This window comes from Lichenostomus cassidix, chromosome Z, assembly GCF_008360975.1.
Source record: "Lichenostomus cassidix isolate B80296 chromosome Z, HeHo_3.0, whole genome shotgun sequence".
In the NCBI taxonomy this organism is placed as follows: Eukaryota; Metazoa; Chordata; class Aves; order Passeriformes; family Meliphagidae; genus Lichenostomus; species Lichenostomus cassidix.
Genome location: NC_139511.1, coordinates 56,171,600 through 56,194,857, shown reverse-complemented (window position 1 = coordinate 56,194,857; position 23,258 = coordinate 56,171,600). Strand labels below are relative to the sequence as shown.

Genomic DNA, 23,258 nt, shown 5'->3' with positions numbered 1-23,258 from the left:
GGGAGCTGCTGGGGCAGCCGCGCCGCCGGCTCTTGAGTGCTCCGCGGGAGGGGAGGCGGGCAGAGGGGGTGGAGGAGGAGGCGGAGAGGAGGGGCTGGCTTCCCACTCGGAAATATTTAAAGCCAGGCTGGAGTCCGTGCTGGAGAGAGCAGGCGGGGCGGCGGGCTATGGTCGTGGGGTAGAGCGTGCTGGGGTATGCGGGAGATGGGAGAAGGCAGGCGAGGATGCTGGCAGGGCGCGGGGCTGGGAATGGGACCGTGAATGGGTGCGGAGGGGCTCGGTGCCGCTGGTGCTGCAGCCCGCCTCTCCTGAGGCGCGCCTCTCCCTTCCTGAGGCTGTGGCTGCTGGCCGGACAGGACTCCCTCCAGAGGGACTCTCACTGCCAGGCGACTGCAGGTGGCAAAGTTGCTCACGCCACTGTTCACCGAGAACTTTGAGGTGGGTTAAAAATGGGTTCTCACTCCCTAAGCTCCCTCTCCCGCCACCCCTTATTCCCTATATCGTGCTTCCCAGTGCACATCAGGTTCAGAAATCGTGTTTCCCAACTTGAAACCTTCCCCTGGTCTTGTCTTCACCGATGAGTAAGCTCCCTCCCCGCAAGGAGTAAGACTCGCTGTAAATCAAGGCGAGGAAGGTTTAATTATAGCGATGCTGAGCCTACTGCTACAGAGAGGCTTTTATATGACATATCACTAGCTTCAGGACTTTGTAACTGCCGCGGGAAAAAGTTATTTAAAGATAAAATTCACAGGACTTCATACTAAAGAGATCTTTTTAATTAGTTTTATGTTTCAAATTCTTTTGTGCTCACGTACAGCTAATAATTCACACTGGAAGGGAGTTGCATTTTATTTTCTTCTTTTTTTCTTTTTTTTTCTTTTTTTTTTTAGCATTGATATTTGTCCTGCATGGTAATATTCTAAACTCTAGCAGATCTTATTCCGGACAAAATTATAATCTCAACACTGCTGACAAAATATGAAAAGGACGAATGCAAGTGTTCATTTGAAAACCATTAATATTTATTTGTTTGGTCCTTCTATTCAATTTGCCAGAGTATCAGTAGTAAGCAAGAAAGAATTGCAAAAATCTCTCTTCTACAGTACCTTTACAAAAACATACATTTTCTTCTAATCAGAGTTCATGTACTCATTAGACTGTTCTGATTAGCTTAATGCACAACATCTACTTCCTCAGTCATAAAACTGGTCTTGCCAACACTTTTCCCTTTCCATCACAGATCTGCAATCATTTTAAACCTCCTAAATTTCTCTCTGAACTTAATTTCTTATTTATGCAAAAGTACATTTATACCAACTCTTTAATGTGTTGATGTGTTTTTTTCCATTCTCCATTTTAAAAGTCAGCCTTCCTTTCTAAACATACAGTGCTCCTAAAATTAAGAATCACCTTCCTACCACATACAAGATTTTGTTGGGCAAAACTCTGTCTGTTTCTTTGAGCCGACAGTACATTTCTAGATAATCCCAGTAATCATCCACCATCCTTCAGGTTTTCTTTCCTGCCCTAAAAAAATGTTAGTTTCAGAAAAAAAAAATAAGTTTCAGAAAATAGTAAGTTATATTAAATATTATGAGTACCAGAAAACAGCCAAAGCAGTACTTCCATTGAAAAAAACTTGAGCTTGAACTCACATTTATCAAGCTCTGGTTCTCTAATATTTATCCAGACATCTAAGACTATTTCCACGCCAGACATCTTAGATACTACCATTTACCCAGTTATGTCAGGCTGTGGCAGTCTTGACAGCATATACAGGACACAGAAATGGAAAGATGAAAAGAGAAAGACTGAAGTCAGAAATCAAGAGAGAACTATACTCAACATGTAAAAATGGGGGTAATTGCAACATGGAATATAAGCATATAGAATACAAATCGATGAAAAACTCAGGAAAGAGAAATAACTTTTTATCCTTGTTAATTTCCAGTGGGATATTGCAAGGGGACTGTATTTCACAATTGCTAGTTCCCTCTGTTCTTAAATTAGACAAAACTTCTGTGACCAATTGCTCTATAATGTCACAGAATGACAGAACTGCCATTTGAAAGGGCCTTCACAGGATTGTCCAATCTAACCTCATGTTCACTATGTGGTTATCATCAACACTAGATCACATCAGCCACAGCCTTTTCTGATTCTCAAAACCCTTCAACAGAAATTCACCAGCCTCTCTGGATGACCTGATATGGAGCTTCACCACATCCCTAATGAAGACAATTTTCCTGGTGTTCAATCTGAACCTCCCAATCAGGGGCCCTGGCCCCTCGTTAAACAGCATGCCACCCCTGACAAGAGCTTAAATTTGTTGTCTTTTGCAATTAATCTTCCCATTGCTTCAGGCTGCCTTCAGATTGCCTTTTACCTCCTCCAAACCAGACTCACAAGCTCTGTCCCCTCAAGCACTCATCACTGATCATGTGTTCGAGGCCATCAGCCATCCTGGTAGCCTCTTCTGTGTTCCCAGCCTTCCCATTCATCTACTTCCTGCAGTCACTTTGACACATAGTTTGATCTATTTATGATGAAAAGCGCAATGTTCAGCTGTTACCCACCCTACAGTCCACTGAAGCTCCCAGATCCTTTCCAGCAGGGCTGTGATCCAGGCAGTCACCTGCCAGTCTGTGCTGCAGGTTTTCCTCTCTGGGTGCCAAACTCTGCACTTCAACATGGGCTCCAGTATTGACCCCTTCTGGTGATCTACTCTTCACCACCTGCCAGCCAAATTCTGAGACCATTCTCTACACTTCAGTCCCACCTAACACTCTGTTTATCCAGTTCAGACTTCCTCAGTTTCAAAATTAAAATGTTTCAGGGCATTATTTCAAAATCCTTACTAAACTGAGGGTGTGTTACATCCACTGTTCTCTATACCAGTCTTTTCATAATGGAGCACAATCAAGTCAATCACACATTATTTGCCCTCGGTAAATCTAAGTGTTGAGAGTAGTCCTAACTATCTTCCTGCTTTTACAGGCCTTGAAATAGATTTAGAAGTGTGCTTGGAGCTTTCCAGCAACTCTTGTGAGATTGGTAAGTCTATAGCAGTTTCATTATTCTTCTTGCCTTTCTTAAGGATGGGGGTACCAGTAATCTTTTCCCAGCTGACAGGGACTTCCTTTAACCACCATCACTTTCAGCAGATAAAAAACAGCAGTCTCATGAAATGCCCTTTTGGCAATTAACTTATATTTGAACTCATAAGGGCACTTTTGGTATTCCTTATTCAATCTCATATTTTCAGAGTCTGCCAGTTTTAGACAACCAGTTCAATTTGACAGATAAACAAAGCATATTAGCATTTAAATTTAAAAAAAACCCCAAAACATATTAGCTCTGAGAAGCACAGAAAATACAGCAGAAGTACAACTTTATGTACAATACACTGCCAATACTTGCTCAGGTAGAAATAAAAGTACTGCAGTAGAATTAATTAATCAAGAAATCTACAAGAATTCTTTTTAGACAATTTTTGGTTTGGCTGGTTGGGGTTTTTTTCTTTGTATTTTTCTTTTTGGGGTAGATTGTTTGTGTGTGTGTGCTGTTTGTGTGTGTTTTCTTCAGCAGAAACCTTACTGTACCTTCATGCCAATGAGACTTCATAAAAGTAGTCTTTTTTAATAATAGCACTAGTGTATTCCATTTGAATACCTATTTTACAGTTAGTATAGTAACACTGGTGTATTCCATTTCGATTCCTATTTTACAGTGTTAAAAGTAATGTGGTTTTGCATTTACAAAGTGTCTTTCAAAAACTTTATCAAAAAGACACAAATAAAATGTTGCTATTGTATTTCACACAAGTAGAATCTGAGCCATAGGGCACAAGACATGGCACAGTATAATAGCAGATATTCAGATACACTTAAATATCTGACTTTCATTTCAATCACATAGCCAGCCACATATTTAAATTTAAAAAACATCATGTATATGACCAGTTTTTTTATTACATTAGTGTGCTAACACCATGCAAGAACATTTACACAAAATATTTACACTTCCCTGCAAAATACAATATAAATGGAACTTAACAGCTTTACCTAAAAATCAAACACAAAAATAAAAACAGAATAGTATATAATACCTTTTTGTTGATATTTCCTATATGAAGTCAAGACAAAAATTTTTCTTACTTATTTCTATCTTATTTCACACAGAATTCTCAAAAGTACTAAGTATACTAAAAACTCAATAGCAATAGAACAGTCTACATTTGAGAGTTGTAACTGAAAGTGATTTAGAAAAATATATTTCTTTCCATTTTCCTAGAACATGCCTGAGCCTCCTCACAGGAGACTAGAAACTCCTTAGTGAGGCTCCAATGTGAGAACTACTGCTCCAGCCATACCCACCTTGATAGTTTTGTATTATCAGAGTTTTCTGTATACGTGATACCAAAAAACACAGATTCATAAAATAAAATATAATATTTTACCTCGTAAGAGAATGCTATTTTAAGTTAGCTAGGATTCTTAACCTTTCAAATCTTTTTTTAAAGCATGTCCTTGCTTTCAAGAAGTACTTAGAATAATAGAAAGAATAGCTTTCAAAAAATAACAATTTCATTTGCTTTTGTAGCTTTGTTTACAAAGGTTCTGATATTTTCAAGGCTCTCTTCAGCTGATGGTGGTAGTTTTCAGAGTGTACTAGATAAACTGCTGTATCTCTTACTCCTTCAGAACAGCACTGCAATTCTTAACAGACATTTATGACAGTACTGCACTGAAGATAAGTAGCCCTGACATACGAAAAATAATGGGGAGCCCCTTACTATTTCCCTTTGTTTCCGGCAATAATAATCACAATGCATTCCTTACAAACCATTGTCTTTCATCTTTTGGCCAGAACACAGGGGAAATATATTACCTACCTGCAACAGAAATTGAGATAAAAACATAGCATTGAAGGAGATAACAATATATTAAGGAGATAACAAGTCTAACTGGTTTAGAAAGGAAAATACGCAGCTATTTAATTAAGAAACTAACAATATCCACCCACTTCATGTCAGAGAAGATGCTTTTTTAATAGTTTACAGACCTTGTAAACAGTGGTAAAGTGAGAGAAAATAACTTGCATCATCTCTACAACAAAAGAAACAGTGGTAACATTTGAATATAGATGACAATAAATTTTATTCAGTAGAATTCACCACTGACTACAGGACTGACATCAGTCCTGCTATAATTCAGTGTAATGGCACTTAAGAAACTGTACCATATTTTACATATAAAGATTCACTGAGGTCTTTTGAGTCCAATAGGATTGAATTTCAGATACAGTGAACAGTCACTGGCTGTTCATATAAATTTTTGTATCACATCTGACTCATAAGACAGAAACACATTCCTGCTGCTAGCAATGAAAAAGAAATTCAGTAGATCATCATTCTATAACTCAACTGAAAGTGTGAATTATTAAAGAGGAAAAAATCAGTGCTTTAAAAAGTAGAGGACTGAATAAATATGGAATATTTTATTAGATGTGGGACTTCAAATCCTAGAAAAAAATATTACAATAATATACCTATATAAGTATCACACAATCCACTTGTAGAATGTTTTTTACATTACACGAACTTCTTTGCCATTGCAAACAAGAGGCAGTTAGAGTAAGAGCACTGTATCTGTCTCAGTATGTATTCTGACATCTTATTGCAGAAAGAAATTAGCAACCAATAGTCTTTTTTTGTTGAATGCCTTATGTAAATAATGGAATGACTCCATAACATAATTCTACTGAAATTAGTATTAACATGATAAACAGGGGATGAATCTAGAACTGTATAACTATGCAGGTTTGATGCTCATAAACTATTAGGGAGGCTGTTCTTCCTGCAGGTAGCTCCATGGGGATTTATTTTTTATATCATTTTTAGTGAGGAATAACAGTTACCAGTTTTGGAAAAAAAAAAAAAACAACATTGCAATCTGATTAGCTATCTTATCTAGTATCTTTTGCACGTAAGTGTAATTAAAGTGCTTAATTTATTACCCTACAGATCATATTTTTGAGTGCTCTTTAACTTTCCTGTGTTCAGTCACAATTGATTCAAAGGTCCACTCGGAATAGGTGATTTAGATAACAAATTTATCTATAGTATAGAGTAAAACAGAAATCATAACAATTTAAATATTTGCTACAACACAGAGTACTACAGAACTTTCAAAATCTGAATATAAACTCAAAGATAACAATTTCATGTGAGCACACAATTTCTATCTCTCACAGAGATTATGCATGCCAGAAGGATGTTTCATTGAATTTATTGAAATTTCAATTGTAAAAGCATAGGTTTTCTGTATAGATTGTATTCTTGCTTTGTGTATTAAAGCACTGAGTTCAGTCGTGTGCAATACATTCATCCAACCAGCCGCAGAGAAATAGCCTGACAAACAAAAACAACCCTCTCTTTTTACCCAGGTAGTTTAAAACATGTCAAGTATGTAAGAACTGAGTGTTTGATACTGCAGCTACATGGACAGACAAAGCTAAAGCCTGGGCTTTGACACCTCCAGACTAGTGCAGAGCTCTACTGATGAAAAGCTGAGCTTACTGAGATGAAAGGCATTTTGCACCCACCAAGTTCACAATTTCGTGTAACCTCCCACATGGAGCAGTGAGCAAAGACTCACACTATTTCAAAAGCACACTAAAAATCACAAGCTCAATTCTCCCTAGCACTATGTAATTACCGAATATAAAATGGGACAAATCTTAAAAACACTTACTTGACTGCCTAGATTTGCAGCTGGAATAGGAAAAATCAGCAACAGTTATTACTTTCCCTGTTGGATAGCACAAGAGCAAGAGAGAAGGGATTTAGCACAGTTAGTGCTCTTCCCATTGCCTCCTCCACTGTACCACAGCAGCAGATTAAGCAAAGCATAAACCCTGAGACAGCCTCTGTGGAGTTTCTTCCTTATGTAGCCATAGGGGATAGTGCTACATTGACTAAAAATTTGTTAAAATGCAGTTCCCAAGTAATACAGCTACTCATCATCATCATCCACTGATCAGGAAAAAAAATCACTAATTGAGCATCTAACCCATTTTGAGCAAGGTTTGAAGGCTAAAGGTACTTCTCCAGTTTCTTTAACATTTTATCATTTAAATTATTGATCTGCTCACTTCAGGCAGAGGACCACGGGTGGCACCCAAGATATTCTTTTAAGTGAACATTTGTATGGAACATAGTGACTTCAGGTTTCAGGGGTTTATGAGCATTTTTGCAAGACATTAGTGCACAGCTTGAAATCCTCTTGATTTTACTCTGACTTCTGACAAACAAGTAAGCCTACTAGTTAAAAAAAAACATCCTTTCAACCTAGTTTCACTCAATTCTCAGTCAAAAAGCATAAAACCATACTGAAATAAAAAACACTAGAAAAAATCTTACAAAAACCCCCAAAACATGGAGCACTCAAGACAAAATCCAAGGCAAGTGAGTTGTCATGATTTAAAGTTTTAATCAATCTCTTGTTAAAGGAGCTAGAAAATTCAAATTCTAACTGTTAAAGATTGAGCTTTTTAAAAAAGATAGATAAGCAGTTTATTCAGAACTAGGCAGTATAATTCTATGGGTTCTTTATATTATACAATTATATATGAAGCTTACTACTCAATATCTTAATTTGTTTCATAATTTCTGATCAGAGTTTGGATTACTGAACCCTCTCTTATATCTGTTATTTAAGTTCTCTTAGAGATACAAAAAAAAAAAAAAGAGAGGCTTCTACATATTTCACCAATTCAACTGAACCAATATTTCTGGTAGGGTTAATGTTGAAATAACTCTTTTTTAATTAAATAGTTTTCTTTCTACACCTCTTTAATTTCTTTAATCTCTCATATCAGCTTTAATAGTTTTTTACAACATTGTCAAGCAAGATAGAAAGAAAAAGTAAATATGTTTTTAAACTAGCTTTAAAGTAGTCACTTTGCAGGAGTAGCAATACATGTATTTTGGCTAACTCTTTTCAGGTTGTAAGAAGGCAAATGCATGGAAAGGTTCATGCCAATAGATTCCAGTTAATTACACACAAACCCTCCTAAAATTTTTTTTTCTTTTATTGGTATTTCTAAATAAAGCAGTAGATTCTATAACCATCATTAGAATGAATATTACAGTTTATTTCCTTCTTAGAAACAGCATTCAAAATAAAATTACGTTCCTCTGTATCTGTTACTGGATTTACTTAACATGTACCTAATCTTAACTGTGTCAGATACAGATCAAAATTTTAAAATATAATACATTTAAACTAATTAAAATTTCAAAATCTACAACAGAGGAGAAACTATTTATTTTTAATTATATACTTAAGAACAAGGATTGGGTTTTTTCAATAAATTGTTTTTATGTAAAAAAAAATTATAGATGTAATTTATCTTAACAAATTACTTTTCCAGTAGAAACATTCTTTATTACTTGTTTTTGGTGAATCAAAAATGGTAAGACTTTGAATAATAAAAGCTAATTTTGCATGCCAATGGATTACTTGCTTTTTGAATGAAGAATAGAGGAGAAAGTAGCATCCATTAATGTGTGTGAGTGTAAATACTGGCAATTTAATTTCCCATCTGTAGCTTTACAAAATAAAGGTCTTTATTGAAGGATATTAACTTCAAGACTAAAAAGGAGTTTAAATCATTATTTATCAAAATTTTCATTTGTCACTTGTGCATCTCATAGTTGCTGAAAATACCCTGGTGATATTAATGGCTTTATCTTCTGAGCTTAGGTCATATTGGCTTGATAGTCCTCCAGCTAAAACCACTAGGAGGTTTTTCTGTCTTCATTGAAACTCGGATTGTTCAGCTCATATTTGAGATACAAGTGAACATTATTTGAATTGCAATACTTGCCTGAAGCCTGTATAATATATCAGGTTTAGTTATGCTCTGAAAATATGAAATTCATTGGCTGAAAATTCTGTCACATTTGTCAAATTAATCACTTGCATAAGAAGAGTGCTGCCCTCCAGAGACAAATGTGAAAGATCTCATAGGCAACTGTTTACACAGTAAAATGCCATGTTTTTCAAATTACTTCTTTTACAGAAGTGGTGGAATGCTTTTATCTGCTCTTATCACTTCAGCTAGCACCCACCCGTTCTCTTCACCTCCTTCTTTCCTCTCACCAGTATTTTCAAGTGGAGAGAAATAAAGATTAAATTATTAAAATGTACTTTTCTGTCCTTAAAAAAATAACCAGAAACTTTAGCTTCTGCTTGATATTTGCTGAATTTATAAGCCCCATAGGGATGCCAGCCAGATTGTCACTATCCAAGTCAGCATCACAAAGAGAATAACTCTGAAACCATTTCCAGCTGTGTATCTCCTGGGTCAGTGTTAACAGAAGCACTGTTGCCCTGCTTCTCCTCTAACTCATCATCAGCTTCACAGAGGCAACAGTAGACTTAGAAATTATTACCTCGTTTAGAGCGCTGTGACTATATGCTGCTTGTACTAACATGGCCCAGTGCAATCAGAACGTGTTAATTTTGCACTCAAAAAGGGATTAAGATAGAGTCAGGGATATTGGAGATTACCAGTGCCTAGCTGCTATTGTTAGAATGTGATTAACACCCCAGAATTAATTGGGAACTCTTGTAAAATTTTATCTTTTCCTTTTTATTACTGGTGGTTTGGAAGCTATAGGTCTCAATGCTTCTTTAATAGAGAGCTCTTTAAGGAAAGAATGTTCTTACATTCAGTATCATAAGGGTGTTCATTAGCAAAACAGCAGCTTTCCATACACATAAAGTGTTGGTAATGAATTGTTTCCAAAAAGTGCATGTCATCTACATCCTTGTAGAAGCAATAAATACTGCAATACCTATTTACAGAATAAATTAAGTACAGGTTTATTTTTTTGCTATGTGCAATCACAAAGAATTGTTGCATTAACATCTGTTCTTGGATTTCGGATACAAGCAAACACCTCATACTTCAGGGAATCAGGATTTTGAGTGCCACTGATCACTCATTGATGAATTGATCTTAGTCATGGTTAACAGGTAATATTCATTTAATGTTGAAGTAAAAAATCACCACCAGTAGCACAATACTTATGATTACTCTGACTGTGAGATAGTGCTCAGTGAGAAATTGTAATCCACTTACTGCTTTTATTACTGAAATAATTGCTGACAGTAAATGCTGTCATAAAATAGGTAGTGTTGGGCAATTTCAGTTGAAATGATTGAGAGGAAAAAATCTACCTGTATCTTCTAAGTGAATTTTATATTCTTAGTTCATACTCTTACACCACTCTCCTTTTTACTCTAGTAAAAACATTCCCAGTGTTTTCCAAAGCATTTTTCACCCCTCAGTATGTTATGGTATACCCTCTTAATTCTTAGTTAAGGACCAAAATACACTGTATAATTGGTATGTTTGTGTTATGTGACTTTGTAACTTTTAAGCATCATACATGTCTTGATCTTTCATACGGAAAATGCTGTAGAACGAGAAATTATATTAATATAAACAATTTCAACAACATCATTTACAAATTCTCATCACACTCCCTTGGTACTCCCTGTTACCTCAATAATACCCCATGCACATTTAATTAGCCAGAACATAATATACAAAAATGGCAGCACAGCTTTTCCAGGAGATTTCTTTGCTTATCTTCACTTTGCTTCTTGGCAAATGTCTTACCACAATTAAGCTTGGCTTATAAATTTAACTTTCTGTGTTTTGTAGAGTGAGAAGTTTTCTCCAAATATCTTCAAAAATTTTTTGGAGTGCAGGCTATTTATCTAATATCCTTTCTTAGCTATCTATATTTAAAGTAATTTTAATTTTTAATTAAAGAAAACAGATAACACTTAGCGAATTCCCTGTGTTAAAGCTGCCAGTCCTACCAGCTGGAATCAAATGAATGATCAGCAAAAATTTTTTATGAGATTTCTAAATAATATTCAAAGCCAAAAGAGAGCACACACAAAAAAATTCTTCTCATTATAACACTAATAATATCTCAATTGGTGTAAAAGAAAATAACAATTGCTACTGCTGTATTAGAGGACTATATTACTTCTGTTATCCTGCACTATCATTAAGGTTCATTGGAAATCATTCTCTAGAGGCTTTGCAATTTTTTTATTTAAATGACTACCTGACACTCTGAGACTGAAGATTTTTTGTCTGTTGAACTGCAGCTATTCAAAGGTCTAAATTAAAATTACAAAGTTTGAGGCTTGAATGTTTCTTCTCTCTCTTCAATTGCTTTCAGTTACTTAACTGTCAATAGAATATATTTAAGCACAAAGCAGAAACCTCAAATGCTATTTGAAAATTACAACAACTTCAATTTTCTTTAAAATACATATTCTCTGACATTGCTGTCCTGGTTATCTGAGGCTGCTTCTGTTCAATATTTAAAATAGCTTGAAAAGTTTACTCATTATTTCCTGGATTTTTTGAACACATTTCAAGGTCTGTTTCTCATCTTTACTTGGCTTTGATAGACCGCTCTCACTAATATTTTCGACAGTTTTTTAATTGCTGAAGATTGTTATTTGGGTTTTTTTTTATTTTCAAAATTCAAGGCATACCAAGATTAGGCAAAACAATCCAATATTGAACTGACTGTCTTCAAATACAGGGGAAACTCTTACATATAGCAGCTCCTAGAAATTCCTCACATTTCTCTGAAATTGCAGATTTCACATCTGCCAACAGGTATTATTTAAGGGCAAGCAAATGTCAAAGGAATGGTACATCAATTCAGTTTGTAATTGAAATGCTACTTACATTTGCCCTTGGAGTCAGGATGTTCAGGTTCTATCCAGGTCAGTAATGGAGATACCAAAAAATGCAATAAACATGATTTGTTTACGCACTTAGGCATATGGCAAGGAGAAAAATCTTCAGAGGTCAGGTCATCAGAACCACAGAAAAGTTTCTGATACAAATTCAGTATTAACTAATATTGAAAGAAATCTAACTCTCAAGTAAATTCATCTGTAGTGATGAAGCTGTTTTTCAGGTTGGCAACTTCTACTTTATTTTGTGTAAATCTTCTCTTAAATATTATTCCAAAGTACATCTAACTTTTGCTTTATCCAGGAAACCAGTAACAATTATAAGCATGTTAGTGAAGAGCTTAGAGATTTTCAAACTACAGAAAAACCAACTTTTCTTGGTTTATGTTATCTTAATATCAGGGGTTTAAAGGCTTTTTTTATACCCCTTTCATTCTTTGTGTGATTTCCTCCTCTACTACATTAAAAAATCATAATTCTATTGCATTTTCAAATAATTGCTATTCACATTAAGCTAGCATGTAATTTTTACTTAACTGAGAAAATCTTAAGATTGTTTTTTTCCCTCTATTTTCAATTAAGGCTAAATTTACAGAACTATCTCCAGAGGAAACCCCAGATTACTGATGTCTTTACATTAATCTCCCACACATCTTTTAGTACCTCTGTGTAGGCCACATCCTGTCACCACTTAATTAAAAAGGATTTTGCCTCCATCTCTTCATGTAGAAAAATCAGACTTTGCAAGGATATTCTAAATCAAGAAATTTTAGCATCAAATATAAACATGACAAAAGCATAGTTATTGGCTTAACTTATGCCAATTAATCTGTGAATCAAAAAGCACAATTATATATTCACATTTGATGCAGAAGAGCAATTGCTACTTATTCATGCATACATAATAAATGAAGTATTTCAAAAGCAACATTTAGGGCTAAAAATTTTTTCGTATGTTTTACTTTTGCAATTATAAAATCCAATTAGACCTTTGACTATGGAAAATAACTACCATGACATCAAGATTTACTTCTATTTATTTAATATCTTGCTGTAGTTTTCTCTGTAGTATACATCTGTATATATCAAGTGGTGCTATTCACATTCGAATTTACGTTGCCTATGAAAGCTGGTAGTTCATTTCCCACAAATTTACAAAGCATTCAATAATTTCATTAACATAAAACATCTTAGAAACCATGGTACTGAATACAGTATAAATTACTGATACACATTTCATAAATTACTGTATGCAGTCTACTCCATCAATCATGCATGTGTCCAATGGTAATAACCTCAAAACATATTGAACTCAGGTCTTCTGTCAAAGATAAGGAACAGTTACAAAAATGACACAGAACCTGAAAGAACAATCTTACATTGTGGCAGGCTAAGAAAAGCAGAATATATGTGATTAATAGATGTTTTAACAGTGATGGAGATTATAATAGACGCCTGTAAGCATGGAAACATCTGGAAGAGAAAAGAGATATGAGCCAAAACATGTTAACAGAAGGAAACTAAGGAGGAAATACTGCATTATGATTGCAGTCAGACAAAGACACAACTCCCTCAATCTATTCTGACAAAGTTGTGATAAAAACCCGATTGCTTACATATGAATCCAGATAAAAGCAGCTGAAAATCCACACTACAGATTCATCTCAGTTGAAATGTCTCAACTTTTGCTGTTCAATGAATTTCATGTCTTACATAGCTATCAAAAAATATCTTTGTTTTCTGTTAGGGATATGCAGACATGTCTGATGTGTCTGATCTGGTAAGAGCACACACTGTCATAATGAAACCGTTTATTGTAAGGTCTGTGAGGTTCTGCAACCATCTGATCACACTTTTCTCAGCATCAAACTGCTGTATTTAATCAACCTGTCACCTATACCAGAAAAAAATAGTTGCCTTTGAATTAAAGAAAACTATAGTTGAGGAGGGATGTGGCAAGAGAAAACAGAATAAAACTATTACCTAGCCATTACCTGAGATTGCACAGAAATTTATTTTGTTGAAAGTAATAGTAGTCAACCAGATCTTACTCTATCACATAGAGGAGATAGTCTGTACTCAGAAGTTAAAACAACAGACCTATGAAAAACATCTCATAAAATTGATGCGCTGCTTAGACAGAGGTAAAATCAGAGTTAGATTTTTCATGGCTTGGCCTTCTATTTTCTTTCCTATAACAATAACAAAAAACTATATGTCCATATACTTTTTAAAGATAATTTTGACATCCTTTCCTTTAAGCTCCATTTTATAGACTTTAGCCTTTTAAAGAAGACCGTAAAGAAAGATAAATTATGGTATATTTTAGTCTGAAGAGGATCTGATCCATTTGCTTTTCAGAGACCTAATGTTCAGCCTTTGTCTGAAGTAAAAGGGAAACCGGAAGATAATTTGGAGCCTTAGACTAGAAACAGAAAAATAAAGCCAGTAATTGAGTGAATTTACTTTACAAATGGTTCTCAGAGACTACAGCTAGTGTATAATACATATGCAGAAATCACCTTCTATGCTGGATAACTTCAATGTATCATTTTGATTACAAGAGTGAAGAAAACAACTTCCTGTTTTCAGAAATTCCCATTTATCCCCCTGTGTTCCCAATTGGTGTATTATTCATTTTTTTGCTCTCTGAATTTTCCACTTTTTTTTTTAATGGGAATCAAAGAAGTGCTAAATAAATTCAAGAAATTAAAATCTGACTTACCCATTTAAACTTTATACTTAAGAGATTATATTATTCAAATTGAAAAAATGCTCCATAGTGAAAAGAAAATTTAAGTTTCATCAGTAAAAATACCATTTTTTTTCTCTAAATAAAGTTTCAAGAAATTACGTCATTTAATGAAATAGATTTTTTGTAAAACTTCCCCATTATGCAAATGTTTTTTCCTGTTGTAACAACGTGTAATCCTACAAGTGAAATGCCTTATCACCACTACCTAAAATATTCTACATATACTTGAATGTTATATTTTACACTATTTAAACATCAACCTTGAAAACTGTTAGATGTTCAAATTCCAAAGTGACACTTGGAATCTGCTTAACCAGCATCATTTGCTAGTAATGTGAAATGTTACTGGAAATATGTTAAAAAACATAAATCATAAAACAAATTAAGGCTTTGCTATGCACATGCTTATGCATTAGTAAAGTTATGGTTACCAATAGGCTGAACATGGGTAAAATTTCTGCAGGATTGAGCTGAAGAAATGCATATTATCCACGGACAGCAATGGTCTTGAAAATCCATTATAATCCATTTTATGAGAGAATGGCTATACTTAGCCAGACCAAGAGTTATTCTAGACAGCATCCTGTAACCTGCACTGGCCATAAGCAAATATCTGACAAAAGAACTGGACAGCCATAATTTATAAACTTACAGAGGCAAGTAAACCTCCTACAAATCCATCCATTTTCTACTCAGAGTATTTTTAGCCAAGGATATTTTAAGTTATGAAGAGAATAAGGCTATAAAATAGCATTCAGTTTAATTATGAATTGTGTGGTTATGTGAGCAGACTAACTAATTGCTAGGTTATGTGAGCATATGCTTCTCTCCACACAGTTGTACTGAAGAGATGAAAGAAATGCTGACAACATCTTGATTGCCAACATAGTCCAGACCCTTTCTTTGCCTGTGCAACTCCTTGTTACTGCTGCTAGTTTAGAAAAAGAAACATATGAGAAAAAATAAAACCTGTAAATCCCTCTTAATAGAGATGATACAATAGTGACTCTAAACATAGACCTGTAGAAAGACATTAGTGCACAGAATTAATATGTTTCTGAATTGATTTTCTCTCTTGTGTGCTTTAGCTGCTCAGAGACCATGCATCACTCTTCACACAGCCACACCAGGTGCCTTTATGCTGTTCTGTGCTCTCCTTCAAAGATCAACCATACCCTTCTGGGCCATGACAACTTGGATAAAATTGTCCCAAAGACTGGATTCACCCACAGCTGCTGGCTGGATCACTCTTTTGAAGTGATCCCTATTTTTCCTCAGCTTTATGTGCCTTTGGCAGTCCAGTTGCTTGTTGGTATTTATACACTGCTGCTGTGAAGGTAGTTGAAATGTCAATCAGAAAGAGCCCAACATATTCAATAATGAAGCTAATCTGAAAGAATAATTTCCGACATGAAAAAATCCTCCTGAGGGCATACTCCTCTGACTGGATAAGCTTTCTGATTTCTTTTGTCATCTCTAAACTGATGTAAGTGTGAGATATAGTGAAGTATATATTAAGATATTATTGTGTTATGCATTACTTTTCATGTTGCACTTATCATTGGTGAATCATTATTTTCAATTTCACACAATTTTGAACAGTGTGTGAGTCTGGGTTTAACTGACTGCCCAAAGAAGTATTTTAACAAAATAACTAATTTGCTGATTAACTACCCCAAAAAAACCAGACAATGACCAGTTTTTAAACCTGCAATCAGATCAGCTATGGAACAAGAAAGCAGTCTCCTGCACTGTTTAACACAAAGAAAATTATGTGAATGCAAAAACAGAGAATAGAGTGTAGCCAAAGTTAAAAATCCCCACTTTTATGGAGTTCATATAGGAATTTAATAAAAATTTAATATTAAAATAATACTTTAATCATAAAAATACTACATAATCAGCCACTGACTCATTTTCTTCTAGTATGATGGATAAAGTGTGATTAAGGGCTTAGAAACAATAGAAGGACACCAAATTGTTTGAACAGGAAACTCTGCTAAGACAAAAAAGAAATACAGGAGGTAGAAGAAGAAACACATTTCCAAGGAGAAATGCTGAAGTATCCCCTGTCTTTTCAGGCATGGCACCAGTAAAGTCAAAGCTCAGCTCAAGATGAACCTGGCAACTGAGATGAATGGCAACAAAAGGACACATCAAAGACAAAAATAAGAAAAGAAAAACATGGGCCTGCTGCTGAACAGAGTAAGAAACCAGGTGACAAAGGACATGGACAATGAAGAGTATCTAAATCCATCTTTTCCTTATGATAGGGAAGATATATACTAATGTATGCTGCGCCCTCTGTAACCCCAAGAGAGAAAACCTCGCGAAGACATATCCCAGTGGACTCTCTTCCTTTATTCGAATAAAGTTACAGGACTCCTCTGTGTCCTTTTTGGACATAAACCTGTGGCATCGTGGATTAATTTTCCTGACACTTATTTTACTGGCAAGGTCTCTTCTAAGGTCTCCCAGGTCAACTTGTCCTGAAGGAAGATTTGAGAAGCAGAAGATACCACCCACTGTGGGGAAGGATCAAGTTATGTTTGAGTTCCTGGGACCACATAGGATTGTTTTAAATTTTCTTCAGATTTATCTATTGTTTGAAATAACTGTTTTAAAATACATATTTTAATAAATGTACATTCCTTCTTAAACTAGGAAATGTATGCACACATAGACTATTCATCCACAACTTACAGTGACATCTGTTTCCAGTCTATGCTTTATTAATAATTGCATGAAAATTAAAAATTAGAATTTTTACCATTCTTGAATGAAATAGTCAGTCGAAATTCCAATTTTTAAGAAGGATTTCAGACTAGTTGATGCTGGACTGGACACAGCACTTGCTATCCTCCATGTCCTCCACCTGTGCATCAGATGTAAATCATTCACTTAATGCTAGACATGAGTTTAAAAAAATCCTTTTCTTTGGGAGATGAGGGGCTGGGGATAATTCTGATATCTGAAGTTATCCACAGGTACTAAGAAATGTTATTATGCAGTTAAGTGTTTTGGTGCAGGACCTGCCATCTTCACAGCTTCCTTACATATCTTAAGCACCAAGTCAAAACAAGTCTCAGCCAACAGAATTATTTTTATATAATAATTCATATAGCACCACAGAAATTGTGGATGCTGATCACCAGAACTGAAGACTCTCTTAAAAGTCAAAGCTTGGATGTCACAAAACATTAAAGCTTCTAGCATCCACTTAACCTCAAAAATTCCCACTAATTTTTCCCACTGAGAAATCTGCACTTAAATGCTGACTCAATTTTGGTTTCCACAGTAATTAAATATGGTTTTCTTCATGACAGATACTGCAGTGAGTTTGACATGACTGAGTCAGTATGATAGAAACAGAGGTTCAGTGTGAGTCTGGATGCATAACAACAGTAATGTGCTTAACTCCTACTACTAACACTTTAAAACCTTCCAAGACCCAATAAGTAAAATTCTCCTTGACACAGTAGGTTTAGGTTAAAGGTTGTGATAATGTAAGGCCTATTTTTTTCCCCAAGATCTATCCTCAACTTCCTAATAGGTACTATAAAGTAGACACAAAACCAGGAGTCAAAAACTCTTGAATGCTCTTCACAGTTTGATTATTGGCTTGTTCGTTAGCCTTGGCCAGTTGCACTACCCCTTTGCGTGTGAGCTTTCCTATGCATAAAATGAAAATAACACTATGTTTTCACTAACTGAAAAGGTTACCCAAAGGTATCGTGAGGATGTTTTCATGTTTACAATGCTTTTAAAATAAAGAAATAGGCAATGAAAGTGCCAAGAATTACTGTGTTGCTCTTCATTATTCTTAACTGGCAGGTGAGACAGGGAACACAGATGCTGTTGAAGAGAGCCTAGACCCATGAGAAGCTTCCTGAGAAAAGTTATTGCTTGGCAAGCTCAAGGTCATTATTCTGAGTTAAAAGTAAATGAAATAACAAGTTTTCATGTTTTCTCCCTCTTTCTCTTTCAGAAATTTTTAAAGCATAGTTCCCACCTATTTTTGTTACATAGACTACTCTACTGAGTTGCAAATAAATAAACCTGAAGAGCAGCTTTTCCCAGCTTTTGTTTTTATTGTGTTTCACTCAGTTAAAGTCAAATCTTCTTGCTTTTACAATCTCTCTCTAATACTAATTTCCTTAAAATAATAAAAATTTAGCATGCTACCTGTTCTTTCAAAAATAGTTTGCTGGTATAATAAGTGAATAACTGCAAAATTATAGCTCAGGATTCACATGTTTCAGTTGTCTAACATTTAAAAAAACTTTTTTTGCTCCTCTGACTACAGAGGACAAAATCTAGTCTTTGAGGTATTCCTTGGACAGGGAAAAGACAATGAGCAAGCAAGTGGTAGGCGTTAAAGACATGTTTAGTTTGAAACTAGATTCTCATTTTGTATTGCCATAGTATCAAACTTAGAGTGATGATGTCTCAACAATTTGCTACTATTTCTTTTCAAAAACAGACATAAAAAATTTTACATTCATCTTTAAAGGGTCTGGGGATAACTTTAAATCAAGTTTTTATCTGATTTCCAGTATGGAGAGTGTTGATTACCTTTTTAATGGATAATAAAACACAGAGGTTTTAAGCAGTATAGTGACTATCTAATCCACAGAACTTAAATTAAGGAAAAACATAAATTAATACAGAAGAAACATTGCAAAAAAGATACTTCAGAAATTAGCTGTCATGTAAATTGTTCTTGTAGCTCCCTAGAGTTTCATAAACACACTAATATGCACATCCTTTGTTGTACATAAGCAATACAAAAGCAATTTAAAATAGATTTTATGTTGTACAGTTATAATAATCTCTCCCAAATGATGTTTGAGCAAAGACTAGAATAAATAGTAAGAAGAGACACTATACATACCAAATTACAGATAACTAAATGAAACACCAGATTATTTTATAAATTTTTGCTCTGAAAGCCTTTCTAATGCCTTTCAATTCCAAAAAAACCTTTTGCTTTCAAATAATGCTTTTAATCAAGTCTTCAAGTGTTTAATATACTCATATTTCTGTAGTTTACATGCAATAAACATGACATTTTCCATCAGATTTTGTCAATTGTGTTAAAAGGACATAATTATCACAATAACAGCTGGGATAGTCCTTTTCCACTGAAAAACCTGTTCTTTAAAGGTAAAACAAAGAAATCCTTCAATCCCTGACACCTTGATCTGTATCACAGTAAGTGGGTAGGTGTATGTGCCATGGCACTTCACGGTGCTCAGTAGGGGCCATGTCCTATCCCATCATCTCATAACCATCTCTTCTTCAGAGGCAGACAATGCAGAGATTGTTTCCAGAACAAAGGTGACTTAATGGACTTTCATAAGATTTCATGGAGCTTTGGGCTAATCAACACCATTACAGGGAGATTTGATCAACTATTCTAAATCACATCCAAGTGTTTGGAAGAAGAAATCAAATATATGGTATCCAATTAACTAATACAATATAAACATTTGCTAGAGTATTGAATTGGGGTGGGAGCTGTGGCTATTGGTCAAAGTAAATACAAAGGTAAGTAAATGTTTGAAATTCTTATTATAAAGTAAGCAAGATAAATACCTTAAATCTCCTCAAATAAATAACTTTCCATACATGACAATCCCTCACCATTTTAATACCAGATACTTTGGAGAAAACAAAAGCATTCTACTGTCAATCCTTTCTTATCTGTGCATCCCATCTTAAATACCATTATAGCTGTTGCCTACACCAAAACTTTTGGTAAATTTAGTTACAGTTACTTGAGGAAAACTGGCTGAGGCATACACCACACCCCAAGTAGCCAAGCTATAACAGCTTACAGTAAAATATTGCATTTAATATTCTATATATACAGCTTATATATAGTGCTTATTAAATAAAAACAAAAATAAAGGAAGAACTAAAAGGTTAAAAGCAATTGTCTGCCTGTTTCTAATTCTTCCCATAGAAGGTCTGGCAATTGTTACATTTCATAATTGTAATGGATTATACTAGCTGCAGGGTCAACCTACCAATTTGCAAGCACTTGTGCTTACAGCATGTTAAGCATTTTTGCACATGAAACTTCAATAGGACAAAAATCCACCTAGACAATGATCTTTATTACAGTCCCAGTCTAACCTGGATGAGAAAAATAAGAATGTGGCTCCATGTATGCATGGAAGCAAATTAGATGGGTGAAAGGAATAGCAAGGTATTGTGATGCCTCAGAGTCAGAAGGGTAGGAGTTTACAAAGTGAAAGCTTAAGAAAAACATTACCGAAAATTTCTTTCCAGCTTTTAATCTATGCTGCTATTTGATTTTTGTTTGGTTGGGGTTTTTTTTAATATAAGGTTTATTTTTACTCCTCTACAAAACTAACATACAACCAGGAACAATCCTGTGACGGCATAAAGATATAAAGAGAGATAAAGGTAGAGAAAAGGAATATGAAAATGGGAATGTGTGTATGCACACATGCATGTGTACATGTTCAGGAATGGAGCACATATTTTATTTTAAAAACTATGTCCAATGTCATTGTTTTTAATTTTGCATATTCCAGTCAATTAAATCACAGCATAGGAGGCTTTATAATGCTATCTTTTGGATCTTTTAGCATCCAAAAGATAGCATTATAAACCCTAAATTATAAATGTATGATTCTTCCAAAATCATACATTTATAAATTAGGATGTTTTCAATGGTGAAATTCTTCCACTTCAGAATGAGTTTCTATGACCTAGATGCTCTTCTACCTTCATTTACCTACTGAAAACAGAGAATCCTCACACCCACACTTTGATTTCATCTCCTCAACTGCACATTTCAAAGGCAAGGAAGGTAAGCTGAATTTTCACAGACATAATAGGACCCCTAAGTTTATGCATTTTCATGCAGACAAGAAGACAGATAAAAGGATAGCTTTCTCCAGCTGTTTGGCTGGCATTATAAGCATGTAAATGGGAAATTCATAGCTGCTTGAGAAAGAGCTAACAACCGAAAAATAGCACTAAACATCTAGAGAAATTTAATTTCCTGAACAATATTCTTCCTGTATCCCTGTAATTGCTCTTTCTCTAAGAAGGAATCATAAAAGCTAAAGATTTTATATTACAAAGTAACATTAAAATTATGATTGCTTCTGTTGTTGTGTTTAGTTTTCGTTCGTTTGTTTAAACAGCCTGGCAGTTCCAGTCAACAATCTGTATGTTTGCTGTTTCCCTGTCACTCTCAGAATAAATCTTGTTTTGTCCAGTTTCAAAACACATTTCTACCAACCACAGGGATAAATGACATAGACAGGGTACAAAGCTATCTCTTAATGCTGAGGAGAGATTCATACCCACAGCGAATTCTCTCAAAGAAGCAAACATTCTCTGAGTGCAACAGATATCTAGGCATAGTAACCACAATGGTTTAGATTTGTTATTTATTTGAGTAACCTTCAAACTGTCTTTTTCTGGTGCATTTGAATCCTGCCTAGAAAACAGTGCAGTGTCTAGAAATTTATAATCACCAAGCTGTTTTCAACAGACAATGTTTTTCATTCCGCTGTCTGATCTTTGCCATGTATCACATCAGGATCACACTTTTTTTTCCCAGTCAGTGTTACTAGAATCCTTGCACTTATTTTCCTTCCATATCTCAGACAATCTTCTCTCCAGACTCCATGGATGAAAACAAAAAAAACAAGACACAAATCTATCTTCAAAACACCACTACATTTCATTTTCTTTAACTCTCCAAATTATATTTTCATTTGTAAACAATCTAAGTGTTTACCTGCTTTTATGGATGAAGACAGTGTTTTATGGATGGAGTTTTATGGATGTATACAGTGTTTCTATGAACATCTTTCAAGAATCAGTCTCACTTATTCAAAAAAGAATAAAGACATCCAGAAGGAAATAGGATATGGGAAGTGATATTAAATTCTATGTTAATATTAGCTGGCTTTTTGTCTAAGCACTCTAATGAATAAGTATTGGGTTTACTCATGAACTACAAGTCCTACTTTTTTTATAACTACATTATTCAGAGTATAGTGTTCTCTCAGAACATATATTCAGAAATTCTTAAGTGCTGCATTTTAGCTCTCAGCATGTTCGTCTTACCTTTTCCTTATACATTAAGTTATGAAATAACATAAGGCAGCTGCACTGCCTTCATCATTGTAAGCAAGAATTTCATACTAAAAACTTTATAATTTTGAAAATAAATACAGAAAATAGGATGCTATCAGAAACTTTTAAAACAGGAAGCTTTACTTTAGAAAAGGTCATAGACATAATATGAAGAAACTAAAATAGAAAGCACTATAACCAAATAGGTTCAAAGCATTTATGTTACAAATAATGTAGATATACAAGAGCAGGCAAAATCCCCTGAGGATTCCTTGAAACTAGTTTTGAAACTGTATCATTTAAAAAAAAGTCCAGTGTATAAAAAGCTCCTTTCATCCTCTACCTCCTCCTCTGCTTCATCATCATAAAGGGTTAATCAAGCCTCAAGAAACCTTCTTTTGGAATACGAAATATTAACAAGATTTAGAGAAGATGTTTTATAGAGGTTTTTCTACTAGAGATAAGCTTAACAAGCAGTATTACCAAGTGTCAGACACAAATTTGCACACATTTTTTTCCTCTTTTTCATTTAGGGGATTTAGAAAAGAAATGGGCTTCTCACCTAGAAGCAG

The 23,258-nt window shown here is 34.7% G+C and overlaps 1 protein-coding gene across 8 annotated transcripts in view; it reads right to left on the bottom strand.

Moving 5' to 3' along the window:
• Positions 1 to 23,258, bottom strand: part of PDE4D (phosphodiesterase 4D) — a 530,915-nt gene that overhangs the window by 356,220 nt on the left and 151,437 nt on the right. The gene's annotated exons all lie outside the window — the stretch shown is intronic.